The sequence below is a fragment of the Microtus pennsylvanicus genome, chromosome 2 (genome assembly GCF_037038515.1).
Source record: "Microtus pennsylvanicus isolate mMicPen1 chromosome 2, mMicPen1.hap1, whole genome shotgun sequence".
In the NCBI taxonomy this organism is placed as follows: Eukaryota; Metazoa; Chordata; class Mammalia; order Rodentia; family Cricetidae; genus Microtus; species Microtus pennsylvanicus.
The window spans coordinates 37,285,567-37,308,556 of record NC_134580.1 but is presented as its reverse complement, the minus strand read 5'-3'; positions in this window follow the sequence as shown (position 1 = coordinate 37,308,556).

Sequence of the window (22,990 nt, the reverse complement as noted above, 5' to 3'; positions counted from 1 at the left end):
TCTGATTCATATGGTTGTGCATTAGGGGGACTGTCTTTTTTTAGTTCAAGTTACACATCCAGTCTTTATTGTCTTTGTGCTAGATCCCTAAAAGGTTTCTGCGGGGAAAGGTAGTTTTAAGCACAATACAGAGGTAATACTTTACTGGCCTTTATTATTTTAGAGGTTATCCATCCACTGTTTTGCAAGTGATATTAGAATAATCCAGTGTCAGGATGATTGTATGAGACCAGCCACTTTGAGCTGTCTTTAGTTGGTGAGCCAGTGGCTGGTCAGCTCTGTATCCGGAGGCTTCGTATTTTGGGTGGTGGAGTACAAGGTGCCCCACCCCTTTTCTGCTTCTCCAACCTAGATTGCAAGCCAGCCCATCTTATGCCTTGGAGTCTTTAGGTGGTTGGCTTGTCCATACTATGTGAGACTTCATGATGGTGCTTAGTGTGGAGGAACAAGGAAAGTCCTTTTGTCTTGTTTTGTTTGGACAAGGAGTCTAAGTAATAGTTTAACAACTGTTTTCCTCTGAGATAAGGTGGACCCATTTTTACATTAGGAAACTATGACTTGATGTATTACTTTTCTGTTCCAAATAGGACTTGACCTTTTTTATTAAGGATGTTCCTGTTGACCTCTATAACCTGTAGACAACACTCCATTCTGCACTCACATGTGAGGCCTTCCTGGAAGTAACAGATTTTCCACTCTATTACTAGTTCCTTTTAAATGCATGATGAGTGCCTCCTATTGATGAACCACAAACAGATCTCCACTGTTATTAGCACTCACCCTTCTTTCTGCTTGTCCTCTCCTCTGCGTCACTTAGAAAGCAATCCCAGTCAGTGGGATTTCTTGCAGTGTTTTCAGATTGGAAAAGTCAGGGTCAGGTTTTAAAAGACTATAGATGCCAAGCTGGAGTTTAAAGCAGTTCTCTGGTTAGTGTCAAAACTGTGAGAATGCAGTTGACCTCTTTGGGGTGACTTCATTTGTAAGGAAAAAGAGACATGGCTCACTGCTTTGTTTGGAAGCCAGTTGACATTCGGTTATTAAACCAATCCAAACTGCAATTTCCAATGAATGTCTCAAGGGAAGACTTCCAATTCACTTTGGCTACTTAAAAGAAGGTGTCAGACTAAATTAAGGACTCCTCTTTTGCCCAGACATTTGTCTCCACATAATTGCTGGTGGATTTTCTTGATGAACAGTATACCTGTGTTTGTAGTCTGACTGGCCAAAGATAAAATGATAACCTAGAAAGCAATAACCACCTTTCCAAAGGAATAACTGCCATGTCATGTACATGCATGCCTACTCTTCTTATAATAGTAGATACTGACAAACATGGAAAAAGAAAATCCTTGTTGAGAATGATCTACATTCCCTCTTTAATCACCTCCCCATGTCTCAGACAGTTATTGTTATTCAGTTTTAGTTATTTTGCAAGTATTGGTGCTGTAGTGAATAAGACCACATGTCCCTTGGGAAGTTCATCACTAAATCAGAAGGCAAGCTTTACAAAGCAATGTGCTCAATCAAGATTGCATCTTGCTTGATGGACACACATAGTCCCCTCACAGATATGGCTGCAAAGGTGTTGGTGGAGGCTGATCACTCATTTTCTGGACACCCAGAGCCAAAATAATTACACAGAAACTATGTTATTTAAATGAATGCTTGGCCAATCACTTAAGCATATTGCTAGATAGCTCTTATTTCTTAAATTAACATATTTCTTTTAATCTGTGTATCACCACAAGGTTGTGACTTACCACACAAAGTTCTGGCATCTGTCTCCTCCAGTGGCTACATGGCATCTCACTGACTCCACCTACTTTCTCCCAGCATTCAGTTTAGTTTTCCCACCAAGTTCTATTTGACCCTATTACAGGCCAAAGCAGATTCTTTATTTATTAACCAATAAAAGCAACACATATATAGGACCTCCCACAACACAAAGGAAGCAGCAAAATTTTCAGCGATGAAATATAGAGTGAGGAGGGAAATCTATAAAATGGTGCTCATGGCCTCTAGCACAAATGCCTTGGCAGGACTGAGCAGGAGGCTTGGATTTTATTGGACTTGTATGTGAAAATCACTAGCAGTTTTAGCTCAAGACTATTGCTGTTAGGTCTGTATTTTCAAAAACACACCTGACTACTGGGTACAAAATAGAAGGCATCACACAGTGAGATGGAAGATGGGAGACTAGTCAGGAGGCTACTGAGACAATCCTGTTAAGGGACATTAGCAGTTATCCTGTTATTGAGTGGTGGAGGATGGGGAGAATGGAGGTGGAAAGGGAAACCCAAAATGGAATCAGGAGACCTTGAAAATGAGCATAGATGGCGGAGAATGGTGTGAGCTAGATGATCCAGGTGATACTCAGGTTCCTGGTGGGATAGGACAGAGAGGGTGATCTTTGCTGCCATGTGGCAGGAGGAAGTGAAGAACAGTGTCTGGCTACTTTCTTGAAGGAATGCTCATCTAGGAATTTATTTTATTCTCTTGCTGCCCAGTGACAGTTGTGAGTTCTGTAACACTCTGGGTCATATCACTCACTTGCCTAGGCTGAGGAAATGACTTCAAAATCAGGAAATGAAATTCAAACCCATTCCTTTCAAGCAGGTGTCTTCCATCAGGTGACCATGTGGGAGAATTTGATTTAGACATGATGTCTTTAGCAGAAGAAATACACGAAAGTCAATTATTATACACATGTGTGGGTAAAGTCTAAAGAGCCCTTCCTAGTTAAGATCAGTTTTCTCTAGTATATTTATTTGAGCTATATTTGTTTTTTTGCTGAAACTTTTGGAAGATCCAAGCATCTGTTTAGGACACCCTCATCTTTTGAAATATTAAAGGAAATGGTGAAAGAAGCAGCTAGTTCTCTAAGTCTGGGGCTGAAATCTGAGCCAGAGATACCTGTTTGTGACTTCCAGAGATGTGGATGAAGATATAGGAGTAGTGTGATGATTTTTTTGTTTGTGCTGTAACAAATAAAGCTTGCCTGAAGATCAGAGTGCGGAGCTAAGCCCCACTAGTTAGCCATAGAGGTCAGGCAGTGCTGGCACACAATTTTAATCCCAGTACTCAGAAGGCTGAGGCAGATGAATCTCTGTGAGTACAAGGCCACCCTGGGCTACACTAGATTGATCAAGTCTCAAATAGAAACAGAGCCAGGTGGTAGTGGCTCACACTTTAATCCCAGCACTTGGTAGTCACATGCCTTTAATCCTAACACTAGAGAGGTGGAGACAGGAAGGGATATGGCTGGGTAAAGGGAGGAATATAAAGCAGGAGGAAGGAACAGAGGCTCAACCCATTTAGTCTGAGGATTTGTGGAGACAGGCTCTTGCTACCTTTGGTCTGAGGATTCAATCTAGGTTAAAAGGTCTTGCTAGCTGCTGGCTTCACTTAATTGATCTTTCAGCATTTACCCCTATATCTGACTCTGACTTGTATAGAATACCCCATTGGGTCTAAGGATTTCATAGAGGTAAGTACTAGTGGCTGCCTGCTCTGCTTCTCTGATCAGACCCAGATAAGGGGCATCTACACAAAATCCCTCACCTCCAGAAACACACAACATGAACCATTCTTCTTTTTTTTAAATTTATTTATTTATTAAAGATTTCTGTCTCTTCCCCGCTACCGCCTCCCATTTCCCTCCCTCTCTCCCAATTAAGTCCCCCCCAACCCGAAAAGCAATCAGGGTTCCCTGTCCTGTGGGAAGTCCAAGGAACCCCCACCTCCATCAAGGTCTAGTAAGTTGAGCATCCAAACTGCCTAGGCTCCCATAAAGCCAGTGCATGCAGTAGGATCAGAAACCCATTGCCATTGTTCTTGAGTTCTCAGTAGTCCTCATTGTCCGCTATGTTCAGAGAGTCCGGTTTTATCCCAGGCTTTTCCAGACTCAGGCCAGCTGGTCTTGGTGAGTTCCCAGTAGAACATCCCCATTGTCTCAGTGTGTGGGTGCACCCCTTGCGGTCCTGAGTTCCTTGCTCGTGCTCTCTCTCCTGCTCCTGATTTGGACCTTGAGATTTCAGTCCTGTGCTCCAATGTGGGTCTCTGTCTCTGTCTCCTTTCATCGCTTGCTGAAGGTTAATATTCAGGAGGATGCCTATATGTTTTTCTTTGGGTTCTCCTTATTTAGCTTCTCTAGGATCACTAATTATAGGCTCAATGTCCTTGGTTTATGGCTAGAAACCAAATATGAGTGAGTACATCCCATGTTCCTCTTTTTGGGTCTGGCTTACCTCACTCAGGATAGTGTTTTCTATTTCCATCCATTTGCATGCAAAATTCAAGAAGTCCTTGTTTTTTATTGCTGAGTAGTACTCTAATATGTGTATATTCCATACTTTCTTCATCCATTCTTCCATTGAAGGGCATCTAGGTTGTTTCCAGGTTCTGGCTATCACAAACAATGCTGCTATGAACATCGTAAAGCATATACTTTTTTTGTATGATAAGGCCTCTCTTTGGTATATTCCCAAGAGTGGTATTGCTGGGTCCAGGGGTAAGTTGATCCCGAATTTCCTGAGAAACCGCCACACTGCTTTCCAAAGTGGTTGCACAAGTTTGCATTCCCACCAGCAATGGATGAGTGTACCCCTTTCTCCACAACCTCTCCAACAAAGGCTATCAATGGTGTTTTTTATTTTAGCCATTCTGACAGGTGTAAGATGGTATCTTAAAGTTGTCTTGATTTGCATTTCCCTGATCGCTAAGGAAGTTGAGTGTCTTAAGTGTCTTTTGGCCATTTGAAGTTCATCTGTTGAGAATTCTCTGTTCAGCTCAATGCCCCATTTTATAATTGGGTTGATTAGCCTTTTACGGTCTAGTTTCTTGAGTTCTTTATATATTTTGGAGATCAGACCTTTGTCAGTTGCGGGATTGGTGAAGATCTTCTCCCAGTTAGTGGGTTGCCTTTGTGTCTTAGCGACAGTGTCCTTTGCTTTACAGAAGCTTCTCAGTCTCAGGAGGTCCCATTTATTCAATGGGGTCCTTAATGTCTGTGCTGCTGGGGTTATACGGAAGAAGTGGTCTCCTGTGCCCATGTGTTGTAGAGTACTTCCCACTTGCTCTTCTATCAGGTTCAGTGTGTTTGGACTGATATTGAGGTCTTTAATCCATTTGGACTTGAGTTGAGTGCATGGTGATAGATATGGATCTATTTTCGTTCTTCTACAGGTTGACATCCAGTTTTGCCAGCACAATTTGTTGAAGATGCTCTCTTTTTTCCATTGTATACTTTTAGCTCCTTTATCGAAAATCAGGTGTTCATAGGTCTGTGGGTAAATGACAGGGTCTTCTATTCAATTCCATTGGTTGGCTTCTCTATTTTTATGCCAATACCAAGCTGTTTTCAATACTGTAGCTCTGTAGTAGAGTTTGAAGTCAGGGATGGTAATGTCTCCAGACGCTCCTTTGTTGTATAAGATTGTTTTGGCTATCCTGGTTTTTTTGTTTTTCCATATGAAGTTGATTATTGTCTTCTCCAGAACTGTGAAGAATTTTGATGGGATTTTGATGGGGATTGCATTGAATCTATAGATTTCTTTTGGTAGAATTGCCATTTTTACTATGTTGATCCTCCCAATCCAGGAGCAAGGAAGATCTTTCCATTTTCTGGTGTCCTCTTCAATTTCTTTCTTCAAAGACTTAAAGTTCTTGTCAAATAGATCTTTCACATCCTTGGTCAGAGTTACCCCAAGATATTTTATGCTATTTGTGGTTATCGTGAAAGGTGATGCTTCTCTAATTTCCCTCTCTGTTTCCTTATCCTTAGTGTATAGGAAGGCCACTGATTTTTTGGAGTTGATCTTGTATCCTGCCACATTACTAACGGTGTTTATCAGCTGTAGGAGTTCTTTGGTAGAGTTTTTGGGGTCGCTTATGTACACTATCATATCATCTGCAAATAACGAGAGCTTAACTTCTTCTTTTCCGATACGAATCCCCTTGATCCCTTTATGTTGTCTTATTGCTATTGCTAGAAATTCAAGCTCTATATTGAAGAGGTATGGAGAGAGTGGACAGCCTTGTCGTGTTCCTGATTTTAGTGGGATGGCTTTGAGTGTTTCTCTATTTAATTTAATGTTAGCTGACGGCTTGCTGTAAATAGCTTTTATTATATTTAGGTATGACCCTTGTATCCCTAATCTCTCCAACACTCTTATCATAAAGGGGTGTTGAATTTTATCAAATGCTTTTTCAGCATCTAATGAAATGATCATATGGTTTTTTTCTTTCATTTTATGTATATGGTGGATTACATTGATAGATTTGTGTATGTTGAACCAGCCCTGCATCTCTGGGATGAAGCCTACTTGATCAAGATGGATAATTTTTCTAATGTGTTCTTGGATTCGGTTTGCCAGTATTTTATTGAGAATTTTTGCGTCGATATTCATGAGTGAGATAGGCCTATAATTTTCTTTCATGGTTGGGTCTTTGTGTGGTTTTGGTATCAGGGTAACTGTAGCTTCATAAAAGGAATTTGGCAATGACTCTTCTGTTTCTATATTGTGAAATACATTAAGGAGTATAGGTATAAGCTCTTCTTGGAAGTTCTGGTAGAATTCTGCATTGAAACCATCTGGTCCTGGGCTTTTTTTTGGAAGGTAGATTTTTGATAACGGTTTCTAGTTTTTCGCGACTAACAGGTCTATTTAGATCGTTCACCTGGTTTTGGTTTAGCTTTGGTATGTGGTACTTATCTAAAAAAATGTCCATTTCTTTTGCATTTTTTAGTTTTGTGGCATACAAGCTTTTGTAGTAAGATCTAATGAGTCTCTGAATTTCCTCTGTGTCTGTGGTTATGTCCCCCTTTTCATTTCTGATCTTATTTATTTGCGTGTTCTCTCTCTGTCGTTTAATTAGTTTGGATAGGGGTTTGCCGATCTTGTTGATTTTCTCCAAGAACCAACTTTTTGTTTCATTGATTCTTTGGACTGTTTTCTGCATTTCTATTTTGTTGATTTCTGCCCTCAGTTTGATTATTTCCAGTCTTCTACTCCTCCTGGGCGCATCTGCTTCTTTTTTTTTCTAAAGCTTTCAGGTGTGCTGTTAAGTCTCCGATGAATGCTTTCTCTGTTTTCTTTAAGTGGGAACTTAGTGCTATGAACTTTCCTCTTAGCACTGCTTTCATAGTGTCCCATAGGTTTGAGTATGTTGTCCCTTTATTTTCATTAAATTCAAGGAAGACTTTAATTTCTTTCTTGATTTCTTCCTTGACCCAGGTGTGGTTCAGTAGTTGACTGTTCAGTTTCCATGAGTTTGTCGGCTTCCTGGAGGTAGGATTGTTGTTGAATTCTAACTTTAATCCGTGGTAATCTGATAAGACACAGGTGGACACTGTCATTTTTTTTTGTAACTGAGGAGGTTTCCTTTGTTTCTGAGTATGTGGTCAATTTTCGAGAAGGTTCCATGGGCTGCAGAGAAGAAGGTATATTCTTTCCTATTTGGGTGGAATGTTCTATAGATGTCTGTTAAGTCCATTTGCTTCATTATCTCCAGTAGTTCTCTTACTTCTCTATTAGGTTTCTGTCTGATTGACCTGTCCATTGCTGAGAGAGGTGTATTGAAGTCTCCTACTACTAGTGTGTGTGGTTTGATGTCTGCCTTGAGTTTTAGTAATATTTCTTTTACATATGTGGGTGCTTTTATATTAAGGGCATAAATATTCAGGATTGAGATGTCATCCTGACAAATTGTTCCTGTTATGAGTATAAAGTGCCCATCTCAATCTCTTCTGATTGATTTTAGTTTGAAGTCAGTTTTGTTAGAAATTAATATGGCCACACCTGCTTTTTCCTTAGGACCATTTGCTTGAAATACCTTTTCCCAACCCTTTACACTGAGTAGATGCCTGTCTTTGTGGTTGAGATGAGTTTCTTGCAAACAGCAGAATGTTGGATCCTGTTTTCGTATCCAATCTCTTAGCCTGTGCCATTTTATAGGTGAATTGAGACCATTAATATTAAGTGATATTAATGACCAGTGGTTGTTTATGCCAGATATTCTTATTGTTTTTGGAAGTAGAATTTGTGTGTCTCCCTTCTTTGAGTTGTGCTAGCGAAGGGTCGCTACATGCCTGAGTTATTGTAGGCAGTGTTGGCAATGTTGGATTTCTTGGGTTACAGTTTTCCTTCTATTAATTTCTGTAGGGCTGGATTCGTGGCTACGTATTGTTTAAATTTGTTCTTATCCTGGAATGTCTTGTTTTCTCCATTTATAGTGAATGAAAGCTTGGCTGGGTATAGTAGTCTGGGCTTGCATCTATGGTCTCTTAGCTTCTGCAGTACTTCTATCCAGGACCTTCTGGCTTTCATTGTTTCCATAGAGAAATCAGGTGTAAGTCTGATAGGTTTACCTTTATAACTTACTTGGCCTTTTTCCTTTGCAGCTCTTAGTATTCTTTCTTTAACCTGTATATTTTGTGTTTTGATTATTATATGGCGAGGGGATGTTTTCCTTTGATCCAGTCTGTTTGGTGTTCTGCATGCTTCTTGAATATTCAAAGGAATATCTTTCTTTATGTTGGGAAAGTTTTTTTCCAATATTTTGTTCAAAATATTTTCTTGGCCTTTGAACTGTGACTCTTCTCCTTCTTCTATTCCTATTATTCTTAGATTTGGTCTTTTTATTGTGTCCCATAATTCCTGAATGTTTTGTGATGAGAAATTGTTGGCTTTGCAGTTTTCTTTGATCAAAGCATTTCTCTATGGTGTCCTCAGAATCTGAGATTCTTTCTTCTATTTCTTGTATTCTATTGATGATGCTTGTTTCTGTAGGTTCTGCTCATTGACCTAGATTTTCCATATCCAGCTGGTCCTCAGTTTGTGTTTTCTTCCTTGCTTCCATTTCAGTTTTCAATTCTTGGACTGTTTCAATTACCTGTTTGATTGTTCTTTCTTGGTTTCCCAGGGTATTATGTACATATTTACTCATTTCTTCAAATTTTTGGTTATACTTCTCATCCATTTCTATAAGGGCATTTTTCACATGTTATTTAAGGGACTCTATTGCTTTCATAAAGTCAATTTTTTCCACTTCTTTTGTGTTAGGGTGTTGGAGACCTTCTGTTGTAAGATCATTGGGTTCTGGTGTTTTCATGTTGTTTTTCAGATTATTGGGCGAATTCTTTCCTTGGTGCCTGCCCATCTCCTCCTATCGATGCTATGTAAGGGGTCTGTTAAAACTGGTTCAGGTTTCCCTGGTGGCCAGGGGCTCCTCTTACAAAATGCCCCTGCTCTGTTTCCTGGTTCCTGCTGGGGGCCAAGATCCCTCTCACCCCTCAGGAGGGTCTTCAGGAATAGGACCCGGTTCCTCCTTTGCCAGGGACCTCCCCAACCGAAGGCCTACCTCTTTGATTTAATTGTAGTGGGGCGATCCGTTCTTGGTGTTGTGCGCGGTCCCTGCAGCCTGCTTCTGCTGCTGGGACGGTTCCTGCAGCCAGCAGCCCCTGTCCTCTGCTGCCGCTTGGGTCCCAGCCGGTCCAGTCGGTCCCCGCCGGCTGCGCAGGGCGTCCTCCGGCTGCCTTCCTCCGCCCAGTGTTCCGGCCGCCCAACATGAACCATTCTGGAGAGAAGTGAACAGAGTCTTGCAGTCTAAAGCTCCAACCCATCAAATATGGCCCTCGTCTCCTTCATGGGAGAGTTTGACATCAGGTGTCAGGCTTGAAGCAGGGCCAGTTCTGTAGTGTCTTTGTATGCTCCTGTCATTTTCATCTTCCATTTTCTTATTGAAGTGAAGCTGAACCTGCTCCCTTCTTATCTCAACAGAGTGTCCTGATGTCAGAGTGTTATCTGGGAGAAAGAAAAACCCAGAGTGAAGACACCTAAGGCCTGGTTGGGGAACAGACAGTAGCATGTGGAGAGTCTGTGAGTCTCCAGGGATGCAGAGCCTGCATGCAAACTCTAGAGGTGCACGCGAGGGTGCAGGGTATAGGAAAAGCCCTAGAGACGTGGAAAAGGTCAGAACATTAACTTGGCTTCTAATTTTTTTCTGGTCTATAGCCCGATTATGAATATATTAATCTACGAGAGAGAGAGAGAGAGAGAGAGAGAGAGAGAGAGAGAGAGAGAGAGAGAGAGAGAGAGAGAGAGAGATATTGAGAGTGTGTGTGTGCTACCTCAGATACAGTGGTCTGGAATTATCCTATGTCCTCAGAATATATTGAACTGGATTGAGGAGGTGTGTATGTATTAATGTGTGTGAGAGAAATACTCATTAACCTTTATAATTTACAGCTTGACTCAAATTTCTTTTGTTAAATAAAATAAAAATTTAAATCAGTTTTACCCGTCCTAGGTTTTTTTTTATTTTGTTTTGCCAGAGGGAGAACATGAGAAGTTAAAACTTTCCCCCATGTTTCTTTCTTTATTTTTTTCCCCTTATGCTTCTTAAACTCCTGTTTTTGACAATTCTGCGAAGCCTCACACGTGATAGACAAGCGTTAAGATGAGCAAACCTTTAACCTAAACTTGAAAAATTGAGGCTAACCACAACTTCAAACTACAGGTATGGCTCAGGTTCTTGTCCTGTCACGTGATGTTGCATCAGAACCCTTATACCAAACCAAATCTGCACTCACTCTTTTATCCTGAACCCTATACTACTTCCTGCAGAGACTCTGCATTGTAAGTCTCAGAGCAGATGAACAATTACTAGTCACAGGTCTGATTTCAGCTATTCTGTTTGCTAATTTAAAAAGTTCAAGTTATACTGAGATTTAAATTTTGCAGAATCACTTAGCTCTTGAAGTGAGATAGTTTCAGAGCCTAAAGTAAGTCTAATGAGGTTGTCGGCATTGCACTACGACAAAGAATGGGGCACCATTAGGCTTGTAGTCTGCCAGTCTAGGTCCATTGCTGGAGTGCAGTGTGGCTGGGCATATTCTGAGCCAAAGAGCTAGCTTTTGTGGAACTGGAAACTTTCTTTGGTTTGCTTCTCCTTATCTCACTAAGAGGACCATAAGCATGAAAACATGTCCTGCATGCAAAGAGTCTATCCCGGTTTTCAGCTTATAATCACCACTGAGCTCATGTTTAAGACAATGTTGATGGATGTATCCCAAATAATTTCAAAAGTGTCAACTTCATTTGTTCTCATTACTTATCGATGACGAAAGTGATACGATGCTGTCTCACAGGTGCAACTGTGAAGCCCAAGCTCTTCATCAGGTTCCAGGAAAAGCAGATGGCTTGCTGCCAAGTACAGAGAAGCTGGAGTAGCTGTCAGTGAATTCAGGGAGGGGCATTTGCGAATGGGGTCAACATCTGCTCATAAGACAAAGCCTCTCCTCAGCCCTCAAGGCTGCCACCTTGTGGCAGTGTGTGTATGAGTCCATCATCTACTGCTTTAAAGGGATGAAATGAGAAATCAGGAAGACAGTACAAAGTGCAAAAGGCAACAAAACTTTCTTCATCCATTCTTCCATTCAAGGGCATCTAGGTTGTTTCCCGGTTCTGGCTATCACAAACAATGCTGCTATGAACATCGTAGAGCATATACTTGTGTTGTATGATAAGGCCTCTCTTGGGTATATTCCCAAGAGTGGTATTGCTGGGTCCAGGGGTAAGTTGATCCCGAATTTCCTGAGAAACCGCCACACTGCTTTCCAAAGTGGTTGCACAAGTTTGCATTCCCACCAGCAATGGATGAATGTACCCCTTTCTCCACAACCTCTCCAACAAAGGCTATCATTGGTGTTTTTTATTTTAGCCATTCTGACAGGTGTAAGATGGTATCTTAAAGTTGTCTTGATTTGCATTTCCCTGATCTCTAAGGAAGTTGAGCATGACCTTAAGTGTCTTTTGGCCATTTGAAGTTCTTCTGTTGAGAATTCTCTGTTCAGCTCAATGTCCCATTTTATAATTGGGTTGATTAGCCTTTTACGGTCTAGTTTCTTGAGATCTTTATATATTTTGGAGATCAAAAGGAGACAGAGACAGAGACCCACATCGGAGCACAGGACTGAAATCTCAAGGTCCAAATCAGGAGCAGAAGGAGAGAGAGCACGAGCAAGGAACTCAGGACCACAAGGGGTGCACCTACACACTGAGACAATGGGGATGTTCTACTGGGAACTCACCAAGGCCAGCTGGCCTGGGTCTGGAAAAGCATGGGATAAAACCGGACTCTCTGAACATAGCGGACAATGAGGACTACTGAGAACTCAAGAACAATGGCAATGGGTTTCTGATCCTACTGCATGCACTGGCTTTATGGGAGCCTAGGCAGTTTGGATGCTCAACTTACTAGACCTTGATGGAGGTGGGGGTTCCTTGGACTTCCCACAGGACAGGGAACCCTAATTGCTTTTCGGGCTGAGGGGGGGGCTTAATTGGGGGAGGGGGAAGGAAATGGGAGGCGGTGGCGGGGAAGAGACAGAAATCTTTAATAAATAAATAAATTTATAAAAAGGCAACAAAACTAAGCACATTCTTGCCTTAGGCATTTATATTTGTTCTTTTTAGGTAATAAATATATAATTACATCATTTCCCTTTTTCTTTACCTTTCTACCCACCCCCCATGTCTAGCTTACCTCCCTGACCCCTATCAAATTCACAGCCTTCTCATCTTAAAACAATGTTATGCATGCATATAATTACAACCTACTGAGTCCAGTCATTGCTGCCTGTGTTTTTATGTTCCAGGGATGAGAATTTGGTATAGGATAACCAATCAGGGTGCATATCCCTGAGGAAGATTAATTTTTTCCCTTTCAGCAATTGTAATTGCCTATTGCTTTTCATCTAAGTGTGCAGGCCTAACTTTCCTCATTTGTTCTGGCATTGGAGTTGTTCATGCCCTCTTTGGGAAGCCATGTTGTTAAGATTTTATAGGTGTAGCTTCCCTGTCACAGCTAAACGGTACAATCTCATAGCAGAGTTACTGGCCCTCTGGCTCTTAAGATCTTTTTTTACCCACTCTTTCCAGGTGTTTCCTGAGCCTTGGGTGGAGTAATTGTGTGGTAGATGTATTTACTGGGGCTAAGCACCCCACTGTGGGTTGTTCTTTGCATTTTGAGGTGTTGTGGCTTACTGTAATGATCTTCTTCAGCTGCAGAAAGAGCTACACTGATTTGTAGGTGTGAGGTTGCAACTAGGAATTAGAGTATACTGGTTTAGGAAAATGGCAGGAGTAAGCTCTCCTCTAAAAATCCATGATTTCACTAGGTGTGTGCCAGGACAGATTTCCATCCTGTCTAGCAGGTCTCAAATCTAGTTTGCTAGCTGTTGGTTACCGCCAAGACGTAAGCACCACTATCACACCTTTAGGGACATCTTTCCCAGCTGGTTGCTGTGGTGATTTATAAGCACTGTGGCTCAGCAGGACTATGTATTGCTTTTACTCCTTTAGCGGCTTGCATAAACATTCTGATACTGAAAGTTAGTTCGTGGGCAGAAGACTTTCAGATCAGTTCCTGCTCAAATTCTTCATAGGCTATGTTCAAAGTGCATGGTACCTTCAGCAATAGGGACCTATCTTCAACTTCTGGGAGGCAATAAAATGTGGTAAAATAGTCCATATTGATTTTAGAGTTTCCTGATGTTTCCTGACCAACAACTCATATGGAAGTTTCTTTTACCTGGTGCTAACAGTTATGTTTGATAATCTATGGCTCTTGGGGAAAATATTGTCACTCCAAGTTCCCAAGTGGTATAAGTACATTTAATCGTTAATCTTTCTCTCTCCACATATGCATATATACGTGTAAATGTATATAAATGTACATTGGAATATATACATACACACATGCATTTATTACACGTAAATTTAGGTAAACATAAAAAAGTTTTCAATATGTCTTTTCATATTAAAGGGATGATATTTTGACCTTTGTTATTTATCTTCCCTTTTACCACCTCCTTTTGCATTGTTCTCTGTTCCTAGTGCCTAAAATCTTCCTTCAGGTGCCTTGTTGGTCTTTCCTTGTTTGACATTATTTTTGCTGAATATTATTTATCAATGAGGACTTACATTTAGTTATTTACAGTGTAGCTCTAACTGAGCTGTATACTCTTCTTGACGTGATGTACACACGTGGTCACACTTATTCCTTGTCTTTATCTTCTAAAGCAGTAGGTATGAATGATAACTTTGGTCTTCCTCCCTCCCACTTACTATTTCCCAAATATCACTTCAATCTGTCATCGCCAATCCCCATCCTCTGCTACCACCATTCTCTGTTTCTTCCTTTCTTTGAGAGTCAGTCTCACTTTGTTGCTCACATTGACTTGGAACTCAGTCAATAACCCAGGTTCACACTTGGGGCAACCCTCCTGCATCAGTCTCCCAAGTACTAGAATTACAGGAATGAGTTATCATAATGATTTTAACCTTAATTTTTTTCAATCAGCATACTTTCAGAGATTAAACCAACTATGTAAAATAGTACTTTATCAATATTTATAAAATAAATACGAGTATTTAGTGGAATCATTTATAAAATAAATCAAAGGAAGACTGGAGTAACCTCAGTGGGTTTCATGTCTCCAGTGACTATAATCAGGTCTGCCCACTTAATGCTATTTTAAATGCAAATCTTGCTATATCATACCTTGCTTAAATACCCTCAATGGCTTTCTGTTTCTCAGAGATGACGGCAAGGTTGGGAAGGTCAAAGAAACGGAACTAAAATAGCACGTTGATGATATTTTGACAGAGTGATCTGGCAGTAATCACATCTTTTCTTAAGCTACCATTTCCCCTTGAGATTCGGAGGTAAGGATATCCACACACAGGGAGAATAAACAAATTACTCAAGACTATGGCCTCAAATTTCAGTGTGAGACATTTATCACAGACCAATAAAAGGAATAAAACTCACGGAAAATTCCACTGCACCAAGAATAAGCATTTTATTGAGACTAATTGTACTCAACTCACCACTTTTCTGTTACCACTTCAAATCTGCTATTGCTAGCACCCCAAATGATGTCTTTGGTCTTCTGTGATGTGGGAATATAGCATCCTATTGGGCCCCCATCAATATATCAAAGGATTACAGGGCCTGGAACCGTAACATGATGGCTCCAGTAAACTGATTCTAGGATTGCCACTGTCCTAGCTCTCACACCCACCTAGCAAACTCTAAATATGTCATCCTACTGTGATTTTGAATATCAAGCCTTTTCAAAAAACACAGTAAAGCTGATCTTGTGAAAATGTTCATAATCCAGAATTCTGTCTTCATCAGAGAGGCTGGGATCAGACAGAAGTGGAGGCATGAAAGAAGCATTCAGCTGGGCGGTGGTGGCACATGCCTTTAATCCCAGCACTCGGGAGGCAGAGGCAGGTGGATCTCTGTGAGTTCGAGGCCAGCCTGGTCTACAAGAGCTAGTTCCAGGACAGGAACCAAAAGCTACGGAGAAACCCTGTCTCGAAAAATCCAAAAAATAAAAATAAAAATAAAGAAAGAAGCATTCATTCTTCTTTTCCTTTGTCTTCCTTGGACAGTGAGTCAGGACTGGCTGTAGTCCCTGTAAAATTATTTATAAATAAGGCTGGTTTTAGTATTTTCAGCCTATAATTGAAACATTATGGAGGCTGAAGCAAGAGGGTTGCAAGTTGGAGGCTAGCCTGAGCTATACCATAAAGCTCTGCCTCAAAAATAAAAGACCTAGAAGCTGTGCAATTTTTTTCACAACTTTCTTCAAACCTTCTCCTTCTGTATTCATCTGGCTGTGACCAGTGAGGTAGGTCATTTTCATAATGAAACACAAAATGCCTTAATTCAAATGGCCCCAAGAAAACTATTTAAAAATTTACTACCCATTCAATTTAGCAACTTAAAATATCCAAACTAAGCTTATTTGCTTTTTTGGTGGTAGTGGTGGTGGGGAGTTGTAGTATAAACAGACTAATGGTTTAAATAACAGAAATTTATTCTATTACCAAGATAGAAGCCAAAAGGAAGAGAATAAAATATCAATAAGCTTCATGAATCCTCTGTTGGACTCACTTATGGCTTTCTTCTTTTAATGTCTACAAATAGTCTTTACTCCATATCTGTTTTCTAAGTCATTTTGTAAAGACATCAACCATAACAGATTAGGGTCTACCCCCAAGGATCTTGTATAACATGAATTAAAATTTTAAGATTCATTTTCAAATTCAGTAACACACTGAGTTACAAGTATAACATATTGGCTTTTGGCATGGTGGGGTGTGAATTTTCTCTATAACACCAAAGATCTTCATGCCTCAGAATAACAATGCAATTGATGACTATTAGGAAGGCATATGACTATGACAAAATTACTTCCTATTGATTTTCCATAGCATCTTGAAATTCCTGAAACAAATACATCATACTTTGGAAAAGGTCTTTTTCCTCTTCACATTTTTTCAACTTCAGGTGTGAGATTTTACCAGATACTCACATGGACCTTGAGTTCTGTGTCCAGCCGCTAAACTCAGGGCTCATCACAGAAGAATGCTGTCTCCCTTCCCTAAAGTCTAGGATATGTCAACCTTCTCCACTTCTTCAAGCAGAATGACTTAAGCTACCATATATATTAGTTACTTTCCTCAATGCTGAAGTAGCATACCTGATTAAACAAGGAGAGAAGGTTTATATTGGCTTACAGGTGCAGGATGCTGTGTATTCTCACGGAAAAGGCATGATGACAGGAGCTAGAGGCAGCTGGTCACAGGGCATTCATAGTTAAGAAGGAAGGGGCATGTTGAGTTAGTACTCAGCTTTCTTTTCTTCTTTTCTTTTTTGTGCAATCCAGAACACTAGCCTATGGCAGAATAATGCTGCCCACATTTAGAGCATGTCTTCTCTCTTCTATTAACACAGTCTAGACAATCCCTTAAAATCATGCCTTTAGGCTTATGTAGGTGATTCTATATCCTGTCATATTGGCAGTATTATCCACCACAGAAGATAAGCCCCTTTATTACCCACTTAATCCTGTTTCCCCAGTTTCCTCCATTCTCTATTACATTCTATTTTCAGAAGCTCATTGACCTTAAATGTGCCTTTGCATAAATCTCTCAATGGTTTGCTATATTCACTTTTTCCTAAGCTAAAATGATAGACTTTTAGGTAAAGTAAATAAGTAAAATGTTCCTGTTTTAAAGATGTTCTGTGATTGCAAGATTTTGTCTTGAAACTAAGGCAAAACATCTTAAAATGGGCTAGACACTCCATTCTCAAATTCTCGCCCACACTTCCGAATCTTCGTCTCTTGCCTACTTATGACGTGTTCAGGCATTTTGAGCTGCCTATGCACTCCCGCTTGCAATGTATCACCTCTCCCACTCTGTGTTACTTAATGCACTGACAGCATCCCATGATGCTTCAGAAGCAAACACTGTCTTTCTTAATTCTCTATACAAAGAAGAGCTTCCTAAGAACTTATGAATTTTTTGAAATCTTTTTTTTGGAAAATAGTTATGAAATATTTTATGAAAAGATTGTCTTTAAAATTCTTTCTTCTTGAAGTTTCTTTCCTTTTTAGTAGACAGGTCATTATTTTCCCTCTAATTATTGAAACAGAAACACACTATTTTTATTTTTGGCAACTTCTGCAGAGGGACCAGTTTACATTCTCTCTGTCTCTGTCTCTCTCTCTCTGTCTCTCTCTCTCTGTCTCTCTGTCTCTCTCTCTCTCTCTTCCTGTTTTTCTCTCACTTTCCATATTTGTGTGTGTTTGTGTTCATTAGTTTTGGTTAAGCATATATTGTTCTTAAAGTTGGATTTTTGATAAGTTTAGATAGTTTTTTGATAAGTTTAGGTGGTGTGCATGTCTGGATACATAACTGAATTCATGGGATTGGCTCAATCATGGTCCCTACACATGACTCTAGAAAGAACTCCTGCTAAAGAAAAGCACAAAATGAAATTTACCTAACTGAAGGCCTCAGCTACCGGAAGGCCTGGTTCTCAATTCAGGCAGGAGCACACCTTTAAACAGAGCACACTTTCCCATCACCTGCATTCCATTACTTCTACACCACATCCTGCATCCACTGCACATGAGATCTTTCTTTCTGTCAATGTGCTTCTCCCTCAAATGCAAGCTAACTTCTCTGTTAACTGCTTATATCATCACTGTGAGCAAATTACTAACTGAATCACACAATCAAGGACAGATTTCTTCTTGCTCACAGTTTTAGTGTCTTCGGTTCTCAACATTGACTCAAGGGACCATGGACTGGTGATGAGGCAGAACATCCCAGGATGGGAAAGAATAGAAAGTTTACCTCATAGTGGAAGTAAAGGGTGACAAACAGAGCCAGGAAATCTATGCCTTCGAAGACATGCCTCAAGGACCTGCATAGTTCCAGCACTTCCAATTAGCCTATTTGTGTCTTTATTTCAGGAGCAAATGAAAGCATCCATTCTATTGATGTCCATGTGATCTAATTGCTTCTGGAAATGCCTCAAAGGCACCCGAAGAGGTGTACTTTACTAATCTTGATGACTTTTAATACGATCATTTTTCTGATGAAGATTTCAAAGCCATTTTTGGCATTGATTCCTTCATAGATTTATTATGAGTCTATATAGAAATTGACTTTTCTCATTTCCAAGGACAAAATGGATGAAGGTTCAGAGAAGGATGAAGGGACAGGCATGGATTATATGTTATATCTCAAAGTCATTTTCTACACTGAAGTCACGATCTGCATTATGATAACTAATTCTCAGGAAACATATAATTATGTTTCCTATTTTAGAAATGAAGAAATTGACAGGGAGGTTTTAATGTGTTGCATAGCTTGCCATAGTCTGTAGGAGGAAACATAGAAATAGAGTCCAGGTCTAAGACCTGAGCTGTTGTTCTGTACCTAACTCACCATCTATCCCACACATACTGCCCATTCCAACCCACCAGAACTGTGTTCTATTCCTTTTTTCCATATAGTGGATTTGTATTCTCAAGGATGAATCACAGACAGTATAAAAACATCTGTGCACAGAATTTTGTGCACTTATTTTGGATACAAGACAGTGACGTTATTGGCCCCAGAAGACTGAGGGATCTGTGCATTCATCTGTGTCTGAGAGAGAATATTCTGAGCTGACCTGTTGAACACATTATATAGGAAAGAAGCTGCCACCACCTCTGGTGAATTTCCTATATTGTCAAGTGTTGGTAGACTAAGATTTGGGAATAGTCTATGTTAGGCTTCTGAGAGAAAGAAGAAATTTTCATGCTATTCACACTTGATTGAACTCGTTCATGATTTCCAATTTTTACTTATGAGAACATAATGATGAACAGTGGTCATCAGGCATCTTTTCTAGTCTTCTCTTCCTCTGTATCCACAGTCAGAAGCACTATGGCAGAGAAAGTAGGGACCTCCTAGTACAGAGCCTGCCTTTGTGCCTGATTCTTCCTCCTCATTTTCAGGTATTATGCTTTCTTGTTCCTCAGAGAAGCGTCAGCTAAGATTCCAGTGAGTGTCCCTCACAGCACAATATTTCCAGTCTCTGTACTTTGCCCTTTGAACAAATTGCAGTTCTCTGTGATTATCTGAGTGGTTAAGTGGTAGTTCATTGGTTAGTATATTCCTGAGGGTGGCATGTGGCTGGTTTATCTTCATTCTGTTTCCATGGTGCCAAGTTTAGTTCTGAACACACAGAAGAAACACTTGCACAGTAAGTGGTGAATAGATATGTACAGGAAGAGTCAGCATTTAGGAAGTGTGTGCTGAATTGGAATTAGTCTTCTGCACATCTCTAGGGAATGCGCACGCAAAGATTGACACTGCTCATCACGATGCACGGAGCACCTTGCTCTATCCAATGAACCTTGTGCATTGGTTTCCTTCTAGTGTCTTTGAAGTCAGGGCTGGAGTTTATTGGGAATGTTGTATTTGCCAATTCCACTTTGCTTCCTCGGCCCCAATTTCAGACACAAGCAGCATGCCTTTCATTTAGCCAACTTACCCAGAGTGTATTCAATAGGGTAATCAGCTCCCAGCATGGTCCTCACTTGTTGCTTGTCAAAGCCTCTTACAGTCAAGAGATGTGAGTAATTGGTACGGTCTACTGGGCAACACGTATGATGAGAGTTTCAGGATTTCAATTTTGCTCTTCCTTCAAGAACACTCTCTCCAGGGCAGCTGGAGTGACCTTTCTGCTTTCATCTCTGTAGTGGCAAGAAACACTGTGACTGGCTGACTGACTGGAAAGTGAGGCCTCCATCTGTCCCTCACATTCTCTCTGTTTTCTTCCCATAGAGTGTTGTGTCACATTTGTAATTGCCTACGTTTATTTATCAGTTATTTTCAAATTTAGCATAACTCATTCAGAACCATTGGTTTACTTACCAGGAGTCTCTGTCTTTCACAAGAAGACTTCCAAATAGTGATATTTCCTGAAGGCTCTTTATATACTATACTATGATAAGTGGGCCAAAAAGGTAAGCATGACATATGGCCGATAGCAAGTGGGAAGAAAAACAGTGTTCTTGAAGGAAATGATGGCAGAGTGAGAAGGGGAGAGGGTAATGTGTAGCCTATCTAAGGTGCTTAGAAAATATTTATGACGTGAATTGCAAAACAAATTTCATGGACGAAGCACAGAGTATTGATAAATCTTAAATCATTTTGTCAAAGATGATTTGTGCATGTTGTTTTTAAAAGAAACGTAAGTCTGGTTTTAAGAGGGAATGAAAGTAATTAAAAATCTACTTTTCTTTAGAGACTAGAAATAGAAGGTTTTCCACATTCTTGAACACAGTCTACCTAAACATGGATACATTTCTCTTTTCCATTCAATAGTTTCATCTCCAACCCCACCAAATGTGTTCTGTAGTTTCTCTGCTGCCCTGGGAATCTATATGTAGTTGCCATGTCTGGAAATTTTATGTGTACTCTCCTTTTTCCTTTATTATGAACCAATTTGGTCTTTCTGGTAGTGACTTGAGATGACAATTTTTATTGAATGAATTTCCTAGTTTGTGTGGACTTTTGAAACATTCATCCTTAGCCCATTTGTCTTCTAAGAGACCAGATTCACATGGAGCTTCTGTTAAGGAAGTGTATGAGCTTGGTATTATGGTGGTCTCAGAGGAATGAGAATACTTATATGTCCTTCGAAACTCTAGGAGTGACATTTACAGCAATCAAATTGAAATGAAGAGAATAGTCCTTTTCATGTAGATATGTTAGTTTTTTTATGTGACAAAAATATTTGACACAAAAAATTGGGGAACAATTTATTTTGCCTCCTAATTTTAGTGATGTGTCTTTACCTTTTAGAGGAGTTGATGTGGATGTGTAGTGCATGATAGACAGGTACCGAAGAAGGGGCTAGAGGAACGAGAGACAGGTTGCCTCTAAGGGTCCATTCTCAGTGGCCCCTTTCCATCTACTACCTTCAGCTTCTTCAGGAAGTAGTATCTTTCTAAAGTAGTATCATGAGCCAATGAGGAATATTTCATATTCAAATTGTACCAAAGACTGAGCCTTTGTAGACATGGAACAATGTTTCCTGATGCTCTCTATAGCCAAAATGAATAAAGTAAAGGCTATGTTACATTAACAAGAAGTATGTAAAAATTCAGTTAAAAACTGTTCTTTTTTTTTCTTTTTTTTAAAATTTATTTATTTATTAAGGATTTCTGCCTCCTCCCCGCAACCGCCTCCCATTTCCCTCCCCCTCCCCAGATCAAGTCACCCTCCCTCATTTGCTGAAAGAGAAATCAGGGTTTCCTGACCTGTGGGAAGCCCAAGGACCGCCCACCTCTATCCAGGTCTCCTAAGGTGAGCATCCAAACTGCCTAGGCTCCCACAAAGCCAGTACGTGCAGTAGGATCAAAAACCCACTGCGATTGTTCTTGAGTTCTCAGTATTCCTCATTGTCCTCTATGTTCAGCTAGTCCGGATTTATCCCACGCTTTTTCAGACCCAGGCCAGCTGGCCTTGGTGAGTTCCCGATAGAACATCCCCATTGTCTCAGTGTGTGGGTGCACCCCTCGCGGTCCTGCTGTTCTATCTTTGAAGTGAGATAATAAGATCTACCTTATCAAGCTGTTGAGTCTATAAAATACTAGATTATAAAATGCTTACAACACAGCTTCACACATAATGGCCAAATATGAGCTGCTTTAATTACACATGGACCTTATTTCACAGGAACATTTAAGCTTGCAAAAATCTCTTCTTAAAAAAACATCTTTCTCCCATTCTGAGAACAGAGGAAACATTATGGGCTAGGGTAGAAACCGGTTTGTTTGAAGACCCTAAATTAAATTAGGCATATCTCATATGACAGAGGCTCTGAGATTAAAAATAATCCATGTTGGAGCTTGAAAGGGCTGTTTCTGCACATGGTCAAGGGAGAAGTGCTTCCCTGGATTTATTTGTGGCTATATTGGAAGTGACAGTGTGTGTGTGTTCCCCTTATGTAGCTACTGTGCTGGGCACACACACCAAATACACTTAGGAGGAGAAATAATAAACCATTAGAACTGTGAGCTTCTCTTGCACAAAACCAGGAGGGGGGAGGATTCCCCCAAGCAATTCAAACTCAATTACCCTGCTCACAAGGTGTTTGAAATGGAAACAAATGAAAAAAGCAGGTGTAGACGTAGGCAGTATTCATCAGTGCAGCTGGAGATACTGTGCCCTGGGCCACTGGGTAGATTTGGTTAATTGAAAACGGGAGTAAAAATAATGTAAGTAACTCCTAGTCTTTGCAGAGTCAGAAACATCATTACTGTGTATTGTCTGCATTGTCCTATAAAGCCCAGCTGGTTACTTTCCTAACCAAGTGGCATTTAGATGCATCAACAGCCTGTTCCAATGTCAGAGACTAGGCATTGTCAAGACTAGAATCCGCACTTTAGATCCTGGCCCAAGCCAATGGAGTGTCTCTTGTACAACAGGTTCTGACTTCTTCAAGTAATTGCCTTCTATTCTTCCAGGACTTTTCAAATCCTGGCCTGGATGATATCTGTTTTACTGCACCATGGTAGCCAGTGTAGTCCTTGAGTTCCTGAAAATGGTCCTGAAAGTTT